Source organism: Myotis davidii, unplaced genomic scaffold (assembly GCF_000327345.1).
Source record: "Myotis davidii unplaced genomic scaffold, ASM32734v1 scaffold72, whole genome shotgun sequence".
Taxonomy (NCBI): Eukaryota; Metazoa; Chordata; class Mammalia; order Chiroptera; family Vespertilionidae; genus Myotis; species Myotis davidii.
The window spans coordinates 489,225-506,977 of NW_006284618.1; the positions used below are offsets into that span (position 1 = coordinate 489,225).

At 48.5% G+C, this 17,753-nt stretch overlaps 1 long non-coding RNA gene across 1 annotated transcript in view; it reads left to right on the forward strand.

The window, feature by feature from the left end:
• LOC102765066 overlaps positions 1 to 17,753 on the forward strand; it is a 42,842-nt gene that overhangs the window by 23,875 nt on the left and 1,214 nt on the right. The window contains exon 4 of the long non-coding RNA XR_435215.2: positions 14,919 to 15,236. This is a non-coding gene — a long non-coding RNA (uncharacterized LOC102765066). The remainder of the gene's footprint in view (positions 1 to 14,918; positions 15,237 to 17,753) is intronic.

Here is a 17,753-nt window from a genome sequence, read left to right on the forward strand (position 1 = left end):
TGGACTTGTCACTACGGTGATGTTTCCCCCCTCCCTCACTGCCCCCAGTGACTTATTGGTATCCGAGAGGGACAGTGGGATTTATTATGGGAACCAGCAATACAAGGAGGTTTGAGAGATCTTTAAAAGTTCTTTATCTCCTCCCTTTCCTCCTTCTTCTTGTCATTATCATTATTATAAAGATACATGCTCATTGAAAAATTAGTAAAACAAAAAAGTAGGACAAAGACACACAAAAACCCTTCATCATCGATTGCTTAGAGACCAGAAGGTGTATTTTTGTCTTAAACATTTAAAAATGCCCTAGATCATACAGTATCCACTTCGCACCCTGCTTTTTTCATCGGTATTTTTCAATGCGAGTATTTCCGGCTGACTATGTAATATTCCACTACCGCAATGTCCCAAGATTCCATATAAGGGGGGGATTTTCCTTTCTAAGAAAATTGCTTAAAACACTTCCTGACCTTTCCCTGAGGAACTCACTTCTATGACATGAACCAAGGAATGTGTCATCTTGCACACCGCCCGTATTCATGCACTCAGCCATGAAGAAGCCCAGTGAAGCCGGGTTGGTATGACTCAGTAGTTGAGCATTGAACTATGAACCAGGAGGTCAGGGTTCAATTTCCGGTCAGGACACATGTTGGGTTGTGGGCTCGATCTCCAGTGTGGGGTGTGCAGGAGGCAGCTGATCAGTGATTCTCTCTTGTCATTGATGGTTCTCTCTCTCACTCCCTCTCCCTTCCTCTCTGAAATCAATAAAAATATATATATATATTTTAAAAAAGAAGCCCAGGGAAGAATTGACTTATAAAGACTATTCCTGCGGAGCAGGCGAGTGCGGGGCCGAGGCCTGTTACCCAGGAAAATGCTCTCAAGTGCTCTGCCGTTCGTGGAGCTGGAGTACCTCGGCTTCTCAGTAATAAATCACTTCCTTGGAGCAGTTTCAGGAGCACTTGCTGCCCTCTCATCTCATTAATCATACCCGTGCTTCAGGCTCTCAAAGCCTTTCCCAAACCTTTCTGGTTCCCACCGAAGGACCCAGAAAAAGGCCCCCTCTCCCCCCTGTGTCCCCAGAAGCCGCGCTGGAACATACAGCACTATAGGATGCAGTGTCCGACAGAAATGCCCGAAGCCTTTGCTGGATGCTGGCTCCCCGCTGGGCCTGGCGCCAAGGAATTATAAGTATGAGATTTCATTTCATCCTTATGGTCACCTTATGAGGCAGGGATTGTTCTCTCCACTTTGCAATGACGAAAGCGAGACTCAGCGAGAGCTCGGATTACTTGCTCAAGGTCACCAGGTAGGACGGACAGAACTGGGCTGGAACCCACCTCCCTGCCTTGAACCCCATGTCCTGCACCCCAGCCTCTTGCTCAGGATCTCAGCCGCTTGACGCCTCTGCTTTGTGGACTATGGATCTCGTCCTCCACCCGCACCAGGGCCCCGTCTTCATGAAAGGCAGGGAGGACTTCTATCTCCCAGCAACGCCTCCTCCCAGACCTGCTCAGCACCAAAGGCAAAGAAGCACCCTTGGCCCCGCTCCAAAGACCTCATGACCTCCCCAGAACCTGAGTGTTCAGGGAAAGGGGGCAAGAAGAGCCCTCTGGACACAGGGCCTTTTGATTTTATTTCATTTCACAAACACAGTGGGAAAAAAAATCGTGCTAATAGGATTGCCAACTCAGCAGGCCTGGGCAAGCACCAAGTAAATATAGAACATCCTGGCACACCTTGAGATTTACGACAAGTTGGGAACAATGACAGGCAGCCAGAAATTAATCAGGAGAGGTGCCTTTTACGAAGGGGCGGGGGTGTGGAGCGAGAACAAGTGTGAACGGCAGCCGTGATGACCAACTCCAGTTGATTTTGTGCCTGTTGTTGGGGCGGGGGTGGTGTGTGTGGGGGTGTGCCATCGCTCCCAGGAGCAGAGGAAGCAGCCAAGTGGTTCTCTGGGTGCCTGAGTGCTTGCTGCTCTGACCTCACCAGCTTCTCCTCATCCTGGAGTCCATTATCTGCAAAGGACAGGCTTCTTCTGATCCAGGGGTGATAAACCCCTTGTGGTCCCGAGCCCTGCCCTCCAGCCTCACTGGGAAGGCGCAGAGCCTTCTGGGTCAGCAACTCTGACTCGGGGCTGAGGGACCATGGCCAGACTCTGAACTGCTCTCTGCCATCTCCTGGGCTGGGCTGATCTCGTGGGCATCTTTTTGCACATTGTCCTTCCCCTGTCTTATCTCTCCCCTCCGGCAGGCAGCTAACTGCGGTGAGTGAGCGCTGGAGTCTGCTGGGGGTGGCTGAGTACCACAGCCTGGACCCCACCCATCACGGCATCTGTAGGCCAGCAGTTTCCTCCTGTGGGTCCCAAGGCCACGGTCTCATCCTCTCCAGCCAAGTTTATCCTCCAGCCCCATGAGGCTGTCTGGGTGCCTGGTTGTATGAGGAGAGAGCAGAGGGATGCTGAGGATTGGGGGGAGTGGGGGAGCAGGGTTTGGGACTGTAGAGAAATTGCCATCCCTAAACCGCAGATGGACAGGAGTGGGCAGGGTGCTGAGAAGTCAGCCCATTTTGTCTTCCTCTTAATAATGCTGGCCTGGCCGGTATGGCTCAGTGGTTGAGTGTCAACCTATGAAATAGGAGATCACTGTTTGATTCCTTGTCAGGGCACATGCCTGGGTTGTGGACTTGATCCCCAGTAGGGGGTATTCAGGAGACAGCCAATCAATGATTCTCTCTCATTAATGTTTCCTTTCGTGGTTTGTTTGTTTGTTTTTGATTTTACGGAGAGGAAGAGAGAGGGATAGAGAGTTAGAAACATTGATGAGAGAGAAACATCGATCAGCTGCCTCCTGCATGCCCCCTACTAGGGATGTGCCCACAACCAAGGTACATGCCCTTGGCCGGAATCGAACCGGGGCCCCTTCAGTCCGCAGGCAGACACTCTAGCCACTGAGCCAAACCGGTTAGGGCTCATTGATATTTCTCTCTCTCTCTCTCTCCCTCTCCCTTCCTTTCTAAAATCAATAAAAAAGAAAAAGCTGAACATGGGAAGGTTTGGTTTCCTGTTCATGTATGAAGAAGATGGACCTGTTGGTACTATGAAAGTAATTGAAAAGGCAACATGGAAATCAAAATGACCAGGCACAAAACTGTAGTCATCGCTGGGATCGGGTGCATTCACTGAACAGTGACTGAAGATGGCAGAAATGCCCGCCCTGAGCTAGTGTCCCTTCCCTTCCCTTCCCTCCTGTGGCTTGTCTTTGCTGTGGACATCTTAAAACTCTTCCAGGTCAAGGCTGATTTGGCAAGTTTTTCTCTTGGACATTTGGGCCCCACTCGAGTCCAGGGCCCAACATCTGTAGTTTCCAGCTACTGACATATTTAGAAAAGACTTTCATAATTAGGCCTTTAACTTCTTCTATAGTGAGGGCTAGGCACATGCCATCATTTAATCTCAATAGGACTGGGTGTACAGAGGTTGTGTGACTCACCCCAGGGCACAACACTGGTTACAAGCCAATCATGTCTGTCTCTAAGTCTGGGGTTGTTTGCCCCTCCACTTGGCCTCTTAGCTGTACCAGTGACTCTCTGTCCACAAATGACAGCCAACGTCACATAGCAAGACATTTTATGGGAGCTCTTCTGCACCCAGTATCACTGATCTGTACAACAGCCATGAGAGGTCGTGGACATTTTTATTATGACTTGTCAGCATCCTTTACTCTTTCAACTTTGCTCCATTTTCCCAAGGAACCACGCCTTCCTTATTCCAACGATTGGGTCTAGAGCAGGGGTGGGCAAACTTTTTGACTCGAGGACCACAATGGGCTCTTAAACTGGACCGGAGGGCCGGAACAAAAGCATGGATGGAGTGTTTGTGTGAACTAATATAAATTCAAAGTAAACATCATTACATAAAAGGGTACGGTCTTTTTTTTTTTTTTTTTTTTTTTTAGTTTTATTCATTTCAAACGGGTCAGATCCGGCCCGCGGGCCGTAGTTTGCCCACGGCTGGTCTAGGGCCATAACAATAGATTCTGCCTCTCACCAAAAGGCAAATCAAACCAAAAACAGAGCCAACTGTGGCACCTCAGTCCTATGGCTGCAGGGATTGGTTCGAGGATGTACATGTGAGTCCCGCTGGGCTAATCAGAGTTGATCTCAGGGATTTTTGTCCTGGGAGCTGGAGGAATGACCTTTTTCCTCTTGGGTAGGCGTTGTGCATGGGTGAGACCAGAGCTGAGGGCACCCAATGCTCCAGCCTCATGAGAAAGCAGGTTTGGGGAAGGAAGCCAGAGGCTAGGAGAGAGAATGCTGAACTGCTGGAGGCCCTCGTTTTGATTCCTCCTGCTCTTCATGCGTATATGGTTCTCCTTTTCGTCTAAGCCAGTTCGAGTTAGTTTTCCAGGACATACATTCAGAGGGCTCTCAGCGAGAGGCCAGCAGGAGCAATTTCTGGGGCCGTGGTGGAGATTGCATATCAGGCTGATTTTAGAGGCTATTCAAGGAAGCGCCCTGTGGATGATATGCAAAAAAGTGTCTATGTTGTATGATGCAAATGACAGAAAACTCCAACTTAAACTAGTTTAGACAGAGTAATAATTAATGTAATTTAGAAGTATAGAGAAAAGTCTGCCTTCAGGTGATGCTTGACCCGGGCTCTCATGATGTCCCTGAAGTCATTTTTTTTAACCCTCTCTAATCTGCCTTCCTCACGGCTCACAGAAGGACCCCAGACTCTTCAGGCATCAGCCTTTCCCTTCAGATAGCAGCACACCTCAATTTCAGACCTTTAGAGAAAGAGAGGATATTTTTACCATAGATTTTGCACAAGTGCTGGATGGCCCAGAGTGTGTCAGAATCCCATGCTTGAATCAGCTTCTGGCCCAGGAAGGGGGTGAAGTTGCAGGGAGGCAATTCCGTCTAGTTTCCATGGCAGAGAATGGAGGAGGGAGAATTCTCTAAAGGAAAATGGAATACTGTTGGTGAGCGGAGCAGCAACTGTATGTGATGGGCATAGCAGCACATGTCCACTGCCACCCTTATTGCTGAGGCCTCTGTGCTATACAGACTTAGGTTGGGATTGGCTGAGATGCTAGGGGCAACCCAGCTCAGATACAGACACGCCCCAGTCAAGGTTCTAAAACAACAGCAGGAGAAACACACTTTGGAGTATCTGCAGGCACTTTGCTAAGGGATGTCATAGCATATGTCCTTGGTGGCCATCAGGGGACCTAGCTGATATCATGTGACCCAGCCTTCCTCCTGACCCCCAGATCTCCATGTGCTAGCATAAGATTCTTAACCTTAGCTGTCTGACACTCCCAACTCTGCTGCTCCTTGGGGACCAAGGCATGTCCTCTCTCCACTCTCCCAGCCTCCTGCCCTTCACCTCCTGGGGCTGGGCACTGACTAGTTGTGCACAGGCCTGTCTGCAGCAGAGGGCGGGCCCTATGAGGTTAGGAATGGGGGGCCATATTTATGAACCCCTCGTGCTGACAACAGGCTCCAGCAATGTTTGCTGAATCTACATCTTTAGGGTTTAGGTTGATTTTTTGAGTTTTACATTTCAGGCAGTTAAACTGAGTCGAGTGCCCTGACTGTATGGTGACTAGGAAGCTATAGCTTCAGAATATGGTACAGGTTTTTCACTTCCGGAAACCTGACCTCTCCAAATACCTGCGCAGCTGTTCCTTTTGCATTATGCATACCATGGAATCATTAGAGGCAAGCCCCAGGTCAATGGGTAGAGTACCTCTCTCACAGGACACCTGGCAGCTCTTTTAAAAACAGGAGTTAGAATCTCATCTCTTCTTATGCAAAGATGTCCAGGATATACGTTCAAGTGACAATACAGATGACAGAACAGTAGGTAGTACAATCCTCCCAACCCCCTGAAGTGCACAAACCACTGATAGGCTACAATCCAAACTGCGGACAGTGATTCCCTTTGGAGAATGGGATAGGGCAAGATACTTTCATTTTTTACTTTATTTCTGTTTTGTTTGTTATGCTCCCGTTGACAGTGAGCATGTATTCCTTTTGTAATTAAAAAAGATTAAAATGAAAGTTAGCCCTAGCTGGTTTGGCTCAGTGGATAGAGGATCAGTCTGTGGGCTGAAGGGTCCTGGGTTGGATTCCAGGCAAGGGCACATGCCTGGGTTGCTGGCTTGATCCCCACTAGGGGCCGTGCAGGAGGCAGCTGATCAATGATTCTCTCTCATCATTGATGTTTCTCTTCCTCTCCCTTCCTTTCTGAAATCAATCAACATATATTAAAAAAAAATAAAAGTAAAATAATTCTAGAATAAAATAAAAATAAACTATTGTAGTGGGCATGATAGATTGGTGTTAGCCATTGATTACATTCTTCTTCTGGTCTCCCATACTGCAGTATCCCAAAAACTAAAAACAAAAAACAAAAAAACAAAAAAACCCTACATTTCCCAGACTCCCTTGCTGCTAGGATTCTGGGTGTGATTTACATTTAGCAGTCAGATACCTTAGATGAGATTTGGGAGGGGGACATGAGCAGATGCTGCTCTCCTCCTGCTTGTGCTGAGAAGCACAGCTGAGGAGGGATTCAGCTCTATTGGGGCCGCGTTAAAAGAAGACTCCATGTCCCATCACTCAGTCTGTGGGCCAGGGGCAGAGCACCAATTGCTGGTCTGGATTGGAGCTTTCCAGTTCAACAGGGAGCTTCCCGGTGGTCAGAGTCAGCTGCTCCCGGAAATTGTACATCTCCTCAGCTTTTCCTCTAATTCTATAAACTGTAATCCCTTTGTTTTTAAACTAGCTGGAGTGGGTCTTTTTTTCCTTGACAGATGTATGGAAATCTGGAAAAAACTGCATAATGCTGCTTCGGGTTCAATGCCCTCTGATACCTTTAGGAAGCAGGAGAAAACTGGCTGTTCTTTTAAATGAAGCTCAACTAGGGAGACTAGACTAAGCTTCTTAAAGTTTCACTCTAGGACTTTATGAAACATGAAACAGAAAGAACCAGGAATGTGGTCTCTGAGCCTCCAAAACCACCTCTCTGCCTTTTCTCTTTTATGCACAGACCATTTCACTATTACTGATCATCTCATAAGTTCATTTACATCCACTTTGCAAAACCTTCCTAGGCAAAACCCTCGGGCAAATGCAAACGGAACACAAGAAAAGCATTATAAGGAAATAAATAAGGGTGTAGTCTACTGGTCCAACTAACATTAACAATAGATCCCTTTGACATAAGAATGAACAGTGCCTTGTATTTTTCCTTTGGGTTATGTTTCTATTTTTTTAAACCATTTTGATATGTAATTTTTGAAGGTAGGTGGCCTTTGTAGTTACTCACTAATGTCTATCTCAGAGACTTGTCCAGGGGAAAATGCAGAATTCCCTTTTCTGATGAGGTCACCCTGGCAGTCCGAGGTTGGGTCTCCAAAGCTTGAGTGAAATTGGAAGTTGGAAGTGTTATTTGTCATCTGGCCAAGCCCCCGGAGTCCTGGTGTTCCCTAGTGCCTCCTTACCACCTCCGCTTTGCCCTGCCATATCCGTCACCACCGCCATCCTAGCAGCCCCCGCTGTACAGCACTTTGCAGATGTTTTATTCTTTTTTAAAAAAAAAATGTTTGTATTTGTTTTAGAGGGAGGAAGGGAAAGGTAGAGATAGAAACATCAATGATGAGAGAAAATCATTGATGGGCTGCCTCCTGCACGCCTCCTACGGGGGATTGAACCTGCAGCTCAGGCATGTGCCATGACTGGGAATCGAGCCATGATCTCCTGGTTCATACGTTGACGCTCAACCACTGAGCCACACTGGCTGGGCTATGTTTTATTCTTTATGGGTCTTACCTTGCCAGTGATGGCCCCCATTTTCCCCTCTGACTTTGGGGTCAGCATTCAAATCACACACGTGTATCTTGCAAACTGGCCTGGATTACTTGGCCTCTGGCTGCAGGTCACACAGTTTTCCAAAGTGAACAGCACCCTTGGTAGCTGTCACCCTCCATCACTCCTCCTTTCTCTGGGTGAGGAAAGCCCCTACTGGATTCTGGGAAGCGAGAGGGAGGGTTCAGGCAGTGACTTCTCTGTGACCACTGGATGTCAGTACTGATCTGTACCTGCTGACGGGAACCTTTCTCTCGGCTGGGCAGAGTCATCGGCACCAGGATTGAAAGTGAAGCAGGAGCGGCCCATTGATACAAGCAAAGCCTATAGTGATCATATGTCTTAATTCCACTGCTGGGCTTCTATGGCCACCATCCTTTCTGCACATATTTATCAGCCTAACGCCCCATTTCAGCCCATTTCTCCCAGATCTTCCAGAATAAATTTCCTCTCTGCTTGGACAGGCTTTGCTTACATGATCATAGCCTCCCAGCCACCGCCTTTACTGTTTTCTACTTCCCATCACACCTAAACACACATACATGCACACACACACACACGTACACACACATGCACACATGCTCTTACTTAGGGCTCCACACTTTTGCCTGTGTTTTTGCCCATCTGCAGTTCTCTCACCCTCCTGTTAACCTATCCACATTTTCCTCTGTCTTTTTTAAAAAACATTATCAAGATATAATTCACACATAATACAATTCACCTATTTAAAGTGTAAGTTTCAGTGGTATTTATTAGTGGTATATTCACAGATACGTGCAAGCTTTCCCAGTTAATTTTCGAATGTTTTCATCACCTCAAGAAGATACCCTGTTCCCTTTAGCTATCACCTCCCAGGCCCCCAGCCCCCAGCTATCAGACCTAGGCAACCAGCAATCCACTTTCTTTCTCTGGAGATTTCCCTGTTCTGGACATTTCATAGGAATGGAATTGTCACATGGTTTTTTGTGACTGGCTTCTTTCACTTAGCATGTTTCCAAGGTTTACCCATGATCAAGCATATGTCAGTACTTCATTCTTTTTTATGGCCAAATAATATTATAATCCCCCCTGTCTTCTGAAGTGTAGCTTGATTTCAGCTTAAGGCTTGCCTCCTCCAAGAACCCTTCATAACTCCTTGGGCCCTCCCAACCTCTCCCCAGGGTATTGACAGTGGAGCACAGGTTCATTCTGATTCCTGCGTGAGCCTTTCATCCCCATTAGACTGTGTCGCAGGCCGGTTCCCTGGGAAGCAGGCACTGAGATCGAGATTTGTGTGCAGGAAATGTACAGGGGAATGTTCTCAGGCCCAGCTTGTGGAGGAGTGACAGCTGCAGAAATGGGCAGAGGAAGAAGTTGAGCTGCGGTGCAATCCCAGCCAAGGTCTCCGCCCATCTCTTGGAGCTCTGGAGCTGGGAGGGCCCTCAGAGTTGGGCGAGGGCTGGGCCTTTATACCCCCATGTCCACAGTCATTGGATTCAGCGGCTCTGGGAAGAGGGCATGCCCGTGGAAGAGTTGTCTCTCTTTAGCCAAGAGCACGTCCTGGAGAGGAACTAATGGGAGCTGCTAATGGGTTGGAAGATGAGAGGAGGCCTGCTAATAGTGACATCCCTGAGACTGGAACTGTCTCCTCATCCCACACCCATGGTCTTTAGCCACATAGTTGGCTTCCTCTACTTCTATCAGCCACCATCAGCCTGTGTTTTCTTACTTGAGGACAGTGGTGGGGCCCCGAAGGCTGAGGAAGGACAAGAAGTGGTCTTTAGGGCCATTCCACTGTCAAAGTCATGCCCGCTGTTGGCCTTGTCTCCTCAGCAAGCAGATGGCATAGCCCTTTTAGAACTGGAGGTGGTTCTGTGTTTTTCCTCTGTTTTTCCTCGAGGACTTCAGTGGAGCAGTCAAAATATATTTTGCAAATTCCGTAGGAAGCTGAATAGCCGGTGGCGTGGTTGTCAGGGGAATCCGTGGGTGGGTGACGAGCCTGGAGGCAGATGGTGGTCAGCCAGTGTGGCTGGTGTTTACAAGTTTTGGCTTGTCTCACCTCGCAGTGGAGTTTTCACAGAGGGAAGTATGTCAAGGTAGACGGCGTCTCTCTTTTATGAGATGTCACATGACTATTGTTTCATGCAGTTATTCATTTACAATCATTCCTAATGGCAGAGCTCGCTGCCATCATCCGTTTCTGTTTCCATTATAAATCCAATTTTGGAGGGTAATGGTGTCTGTCATTTCATCTTCCTCAGCGCTTCAAATTTTTCTCTTTAAATTTTCTCTTTTTAAATTTTTCTCTAAAAAAAAAAAGGAAGCAGTTTGTGTGTCTGTTTTAAGAAGCTGAGGGCCTGGGCATTTGGGGGATGGTTTAGCAACAGGAATGTAGGCAGGAACAAAGATACCCAGTAGGTTCCAATTCCTAGGTCAACTTTGATCAGTTGGTAGTAGACGACTGGAGTGTTATGCTGAGAAGAATTCTGAGACCATGTCCAGCATCAATGGGAAAGAGCAGTGATTGACTAGTGATGTCTGTCTCACATCTGCATGTGGGAGGAGCAGCTGGGAGGGAGCCCTGCAAATATCCTCTTATAAACTAGAGTAAGCTTATGTTCTCTCCTAACAGGAGCCCCTTACCTCTCTCTGTGCAGCATTTGATAGTTTCAAAAGCACGTTTCATGTGCTTTATTTTCATTTCACCATTACATCAACTTCGTGAGCTCAGAAGGGCTGCTCTGTCTTCATATCACTTAATTCATCCATTAAATGGGTACTGAGCGATTATGGTACTGGACTGCGGTAGATCCTCTCTGAAGGACCACCACCTATCTCTTCCCTTCCTGCTCATGCCAGCTGCCCCTCACCAAAATGTGGAAATGAATTCCCTGCCCTCGCGTCTGGGCTGTGCCGAGTGACTTGCCTGTCTCACAGGAGGCAGCTGAAATAATGTTCTGGGACCTCCAGTGACAGGTCTTAAGAAGCCTTCCAGTGTCAGCCTGTGGCTTCTTGAAACATTTGCTTTCAGAGCCCTGATTGCTACATCAGAAGTGTGACTGTCCTCTGGAGAGGCCCTGAGGCCGCAGAGAGGGGCCCCGCTGAGCCCAGAGGTCCAGCTGTCCCACTAAGACACCAGATATGTGGGAAGCCATCCTGGACCCTCCAGGCAAATAGAAGCCACTGCCTTTGGGGGCTGTGCCCATCTCCAGGTGAGAGAGGTACAGAACTCGGCGGGCCCTTTGAGGGAAGGGGGTTTCAGAAGAGGCTTGTGAGGAAGCAGGGCTCCCAAGCTGCCCAGAAGGGGACGTGTCCTTACAGTCACAATAGTGAGTGCTGGGGTCAGGGCTGAGTGGTACTGCTGATCTCCTTGCAAATTATAGGCCGTGGCTCTGGATCCAGAATTCCCGGTTTCAAACCCAGTAGCCCTGGACCAAGAGGCCACTTTTGAGATGTTAGTATCCAAGAGCAAATTCCTTTGGGAAACTCCACGGGTAGCTTGACCCTCAAAAAAAAAAAAAAAAGGACTCATTAGGAGCTTGGGGAGCTGTTAATTGCCCTGTCCAGCTAAGATGCAGTGCTGCCTGATGAAACATAATGAAATCACTAGAAGTTCCAGCTCCCTCCCTGTCTGCCCAGGTTCTCTCTCTCTTCCCCTCTGCCTCCCAGGCACTGTGGCCCCTGCTGCCCTGCCCAGAGACCCTCCTGGTGTTCAGAGACCTGTCCTTGGGCGGTCACACTCTCGGAAGAACACACAGAACGCAGTTGTTTCGCTGAATTGTAAAGGTATTCATCTGAAAGTTATGTTTACAAAGGTATAAAGATTAATTCACACAAAGCTGCGACTCATCTTTCCTTAGAAAAGTATGAAAAGCTCAAGAAAATCATCTGGTAAAGCTGTGACTTGCGGTTGCCATGGGAACACCCACCTCCTCTCTATCCTGGCCCCACACTGGAGTTGAAGGGCTGGAGGACAGAGAGGAGGTGGGGGTGGGGAATGGGAGACCTGTGTTCTAGTCCAGCTTCAATACTAACCAACTTCTGAAGTATTAAACTGTAAATCTCAAAAGACCTTTGTAAACAAACAAACACCTTTGTAGCAGGCACATTCCTTCTCCACACACTGCCTTTAAAGGGCCTAAGAGACCCAGCATGTGAAACCAGGAGGTACTGGGGGCATGCTCCCTAGTGTAGACTCCTTGAGGAAGGCGGATGGGGCAGAGGCCTTCTCTCTGCTCTTGGCCACCAGGGGGCAGCACCTAACTATGCTCAGGGAACTGGCTCTCTCTTGGGACTAGGAATCTGGAGAGTGATCTCAGAGGTGGGCTCCGGTCCAGGCTATTCCGGGTGGCAGCAGCGGCGTTGCCAATGCAATGGCCACGGTGGGAGTGTCCAGTGCTGCTAACAGTGGCGCAAACACAACTGTGCTCTCACCGGTAACCTCCATGGTCCTGCCTTTTTTCTCCACTTCTGGTTCAACTTTGTGAGCAACGCATTACCTTCACCTACAGCTTTCATCAGCTTCTCAAATGGGTCTATGCGTAGTAAAGTGGCAAGAGTCACTGTTATGTCATCTCTCTGCCTCTAAGGGCAGAGTTAGCCAGGACTCTGGGTTGCGGGTGACAGAAACCCAACGTGAGCTGCCTGGGACAATGGGAACCTAATGACTCACATGCTGGCGGAGCTCAAAGCCCTGAAGGAATCGCAGCAGCTCTGAGGGTCCTGGGGACCAGGGTCAGGGCACAGTGCGATCAGGACCCTCTCTCGCATTTCTGCTTGCCTCCGCTTGGCGCGTTCTGTTCAGCAAATTAGCTTTTCTTCCCATCCCACAGGGGGTGGCACCTGGCAGCCCTCAATTCCGCCCCACCTCCAACTCCGCATGAAAACCCTGAGGAAGGGTTTGAGCACACAACTCCCTTGGCCCTGTGTTGGGTCTTACACTTGCCATGGGGCAACCACAGGGCCAAGGGAGCTGTGTGCCGGGATCCAGTAGGCTAGGCTGGTGTCCGCCCTTGTGTATTGTGGGGCGGAGCACAGTGATGGCGGTATTGCCAGGTGCCCATGGGGGCAGAGGAGGGGCAGTTCTCTGAAGGTGTGTGTGTGTGTGTGTGTGTGTGTATGCTGGACAGTGAACATTTTACAGGCTGCCCCTGGAGGGGGTGCCGTGTGGCTTCCTCTGGGCCACTTCCATGGGCTCTGTTGTTTGTCTCCTTGTTTACATGCTTGTTTTCCGTCTCTCCCCGCTCCCGCCAAATAAGCTCCAAGCGAGGACATTGCTAGACACATAAGTGCTCAATAAAAGTATTTGTTGGATGGACAGACGGATGGATGGACTGGAGTGCTAAGGAAAAGAGTTTCTCCAGCCCCGGAATAGATATTTTGAATTGTTATTACATCTTGCCAATTCCACTCCAGTGGCCATTTACTACCTACTGAGTAGACCCAGTGTGTGAAGGTAGAAGGACAAGGACAGGGCTACACACAGTTAGAGAAGGTCCCTGGTAAAGGCTCCCCCTGCCTCCCCTCCCACAGTTACCTTCCTGCTACAGATGCCTGGGCTGCTCTAATTGACCTTGAATGAGGTGGTGTTTACTGCTGCAGCTTAGCAGCCATTGATCTGGAATTGATTTAGCCAGGGCTTTGAAAAGGAGAACTACAGGAACAGGGACAAAGAGCCCCATGCACTGAGGACTTCACACCATCCCTTCACCCCCTTTGCACCACACATTTACTGTGTGTGTACTTTTAAACAAATAAACAAACAATTAATGAATTACTGTAGAGAGAACAGAGGGACGTGGTCCAACTTTCTCCCAGCGGGAGGGCAGCTCGGCTGCCCAGGACCCTGAAGGGCATTCCCTGTCCTCATTAGTTTTAATGGAGGGTCTGTCCATTCCCGTTCCCCGGGGGAGAGCGGGCAGCTGATCTGGGCTTGGTGGGTTGGGGCTTTGTCAGCGATTGTAAACTCTTTGGATCTGCTTTTTCTGTGGCAGTTCCAGCCCTTGGCAGGGCCCCCGGAAAGAGCGGAAAACTTGGGTTCTCATCTCGGCTCTGCCTGGCTAAGCTTGACTGTGCAAGTGACCTCGCTTTGGCGGCCTCAGATCACTCATCTGTAAAATGAGGGGGTTGGACAAGAACAGCAGTTTCCAAACCCTTTTAGTTCTCCCCCCCGCCCCCCGGAATCTGTTCTTTAAACCAAAACTAATTGGGCCACTCACCCCTCATCTCGCGCCCAGTATGTGAAAACAACATTATAAAGGAAGATGGGGGAGAGGCAGCATGGTGCCGTGCTCCCCATCCCTGATCTCCAGTCTGAGAAGGGGGTTCCAGGGAGCCCCTCAATCGTCTGCAGGACACAGCTCATAAACCACTTCAGGCCCCCATCCAGCTCTAGTTGGAGTTGGTCCTCATCGGAAGGCCTCATGCTTTAGCAGCTAGTAATTGGAACTGGACATAAAGGGCCCGAGCCCTTAATGATTAGGAGGTTTTTTCTCCATTCACTTGGTAACAAGGAGTCCATGGCAGGCCCTCCAGGGCTGAGAGCTGGCATGGCAGCGCCACGGCACCGTCTGGGAGAAGAGGCCCAGCTCCTTTTATCTTTCAGTTGCATCATTTTGAGCACATGGCTGCCATCTTCAAGGTTGCCTCAAGGTCAAAATATGGCTGCTGAAGCTCCAGACATCACACTCACATTCTAAACAAGAAAAAGGAGGCAGAGGAAAAAGGCAGGCAGGCACATGCCAATTCATATGCTCCCTTCAAACAGCTCTCCAGGGGCATGACTGGGGATCCCAGGTGATGGCTCCTTGGCAAGAACCGTGTCATGTGACTACTTCTGGCTACAAGCGAAGCCGGAAAATGTTATCATCATTATTTTTAAAACCAGGGTTCTGCTAATAATGACAACAGGAGGGTACTGGGTAGGCCACAAGAAAAACCCAGCACAACAGCTAATACCTACGGATCACTTACAAGATGCAGGCGCCATGCTGAGAATTTCATGTGCATCATCTCATTGAATTCTCCTAACTGCCCACTCATTCTCCATTTCCGTTTTGTAGCTGAAGATGTTGAGGCTCAGAGAAGTTCAGTGACTGGGCCAAGACCCCACAGCAAATAAGTGATGCAGCCAAGGTATTAACCCAGGCCCTCGATGCTGCCGTCCACACCCTCGCCCATTGTGGTGAGGACCATGAAGTAAATTACATCCGGGACTTTTCGCTTCCATTCCAGCATATTTTAAAGATGGGGACACAAAGTGCGCTACCCAGAGTGCCAGGCCCGGCCTTTTCTGCTCCTCCGCAGGCTCCGTAGGTCTTCCTCCTGGTACCGGAGGCGGCGGTGACAGACTGAATTGGCCCTGACGCCTTTCCCAGGAGGTAGGTATTTTAGATACGGTGTGGAGGAGGTTCAGGGGAAGCAGTCTCAGAACTTGACTTGCAGGAATGATTTATGAAGACAGATGAAAAGAGCTGACTGGATGTGGGCTGGCACGGTATGAAAAGTGAGACAGGGAGGGAGGAAGTGGGCGCAGAAGTGAAATGTGCGGACGGCCCTGAGTGTTCCAGAAACGTCGGGCAGGGCAGCAGGGGTGAGAGGCTAGCGGTCCGGACTCAGACCCAGCTGAAGAAGGCAGGCTAGCCCTTGGCTCTATCAACCAGATGTGTATTCCCCGCTCGCCCTGCCGTCGGCTCTGCGACGGGAGGTGGCGTGGCTCCTGCCTTCATGGCACTGAGGAGCCAAGAGGCAACATTTCCCTTTTCATATTTTATCGTCACAGCAATAGTGTCCCATTTTGCACACGAGAAGCCTAAGGCAGAGCTGGCTCCTGTGGCTTCAGGTCCCGGTGATATCCCACACTGGCAGCCAGTGCAGATCCAGGGATGGGGATGGCATCAAAAGTGGTATTTTCACTCCTGGCCAGCGTGGCTCAGTGGTTGAGCATTGACCTATGAACCAGGAGGCCACGGTTCAATTCCTGGTCAGGGCACATGCCCAGATTGCAGGCTCGATCCCCAGTGGGGGTTGTGCTGGGGGCAATGATTCTCTCTAATCATTGATGTTTCTCTTCCTCTCCCTTCCTCTCTGAAATCAATTATATATATATTTTAAGTGGCATGTTCACTCAGGTCAGAGGTTGGCACACAATAGAACACAGTAAATGCCATCTCTCTGTATCTCACGTAGCTTATAACTAAATCCATGGACATAGCTCCTTACTAGGATTTCTCATAAGGGAAGTTCAACTTCCGATTTAATACTTCGGGAATGATACTTACCAAAGAGGACGTGGGAACAGACTCCTCAAAAACGAAGCAGGCCTGCAAACTAAATTCTCATGAGCCAACACAGAACGAGACAGCTGCTAATGGGATTTTATTTTATAATTGAATTCATTTTTGTTGTAAGGGGGGCATTCTGGGGTATCGGTAACATCTTATATCTTGACCCACTTGTGAAAATTCATTGAGCTTTTTTACTTGTGTGCTTTTTATTGAAGTAATACTAAAGAAAGTTTCTTTTTAAAAACAAGTGGCATCTTCCACAATTTGAGGCCCCAAGTTGGCATTTGGTTAAGACTGTGATATGGCAGCGACCACTAGGTGTCTCCCAATCTCACACTCCCTTTCCCTTTTGGAAGGAGACTTTGTTCTTTTTTGCAGTTTTTGTTTGTTTGTTTGTTTAATTATTTTAAATTTGATTGGGGTGACATTAGTCAACATGAACATATAGGTTACATGTGTGGATTACTGATTTACAAAATCTGTATATAGGACCATGTGCCCACCACCCAAAGTCAAATCTCCTGTCACCTCATATTAGAACCTCTTTCTTCTCCCACCCCCTCCCTCTGGCAACCACTACACTGCTGTTTGCGTACATAAGTTTCAGTTTTATATTCCACATATGAGTTAAATCATATAGTTCTTAGCTTTCTCTGTTCGACTTACTGCACTTCGCATAATGTTCTCAAGGTCCATCCTTTCTTATGGCCGTGCAGTACTCCATTGTGTATATATACCACATCTTCTTCATCCAGTCCTCTGTCGTAGGCACTTTGGCTGTTTCCAACTCTTGGCCACCATGAATAATGCTGCAATGAGCATAAATGATTTGGAGTTTTTCAGGTGTATACCCAGGAGTGGGATTGTTGGGTCGTATGGTAGCTCTACTTTTAATTTTTTGAGGAATCACCAGACTGCTTTCCACAGTGGTTGTACCAGTCTACATTCTCACCCGCAGTGAATGAGGGTTCCCTTTTTTCCACAACCTCTCCAACACTTGTTGCTTGTCTTGTTGATAATGGCCACTCTATCTGGTGTAAGGTGGTATCTCATTGAAGTTTTAAGTAGACTTCTGATTTTTAACTGGGCACAGGGCCAGCTGGAATAAAAACTACATCTTCCAGCTCCTCTTGCAACTGGGTGTGGCCTAGTGACTAAGTTCCGGCCTTTGGGATGTGAGGAACTGTAGCGAGTAGCTTTCAAACACTTACTTGAGGCAGGTAACTCACCCTCTTTCCTTCTCTTCTCTCTGGATTGAGAGTAGATAAGACAGCTGGAGCTTGGCAATTGTCTGAGCCCAGGAGGTAGAAACCACACTGTGTAGACAGTGGCTCACGGGGCAACTGGTCCTGGAGTATCATGGAGCTCCACCACAGCTCTGAACTGTTTTCCAACAGACCTCTCTCTTTAAAAAATAAATAAATAAATAAATAAATATCTACACTAATAAAAGATAAACATGGTAACTGGCGTACGACCACTACCCTTTTCATTGGCTAATCAGCAAGGTATGCAAATTAACTGTCAGCCAAGATGGCGGCCGGCAGACAGGCAGCTTGAAACTAACATGAGGCTTGCTTGCTTCAGTGATGGAGGACTCCAACGTTCCTA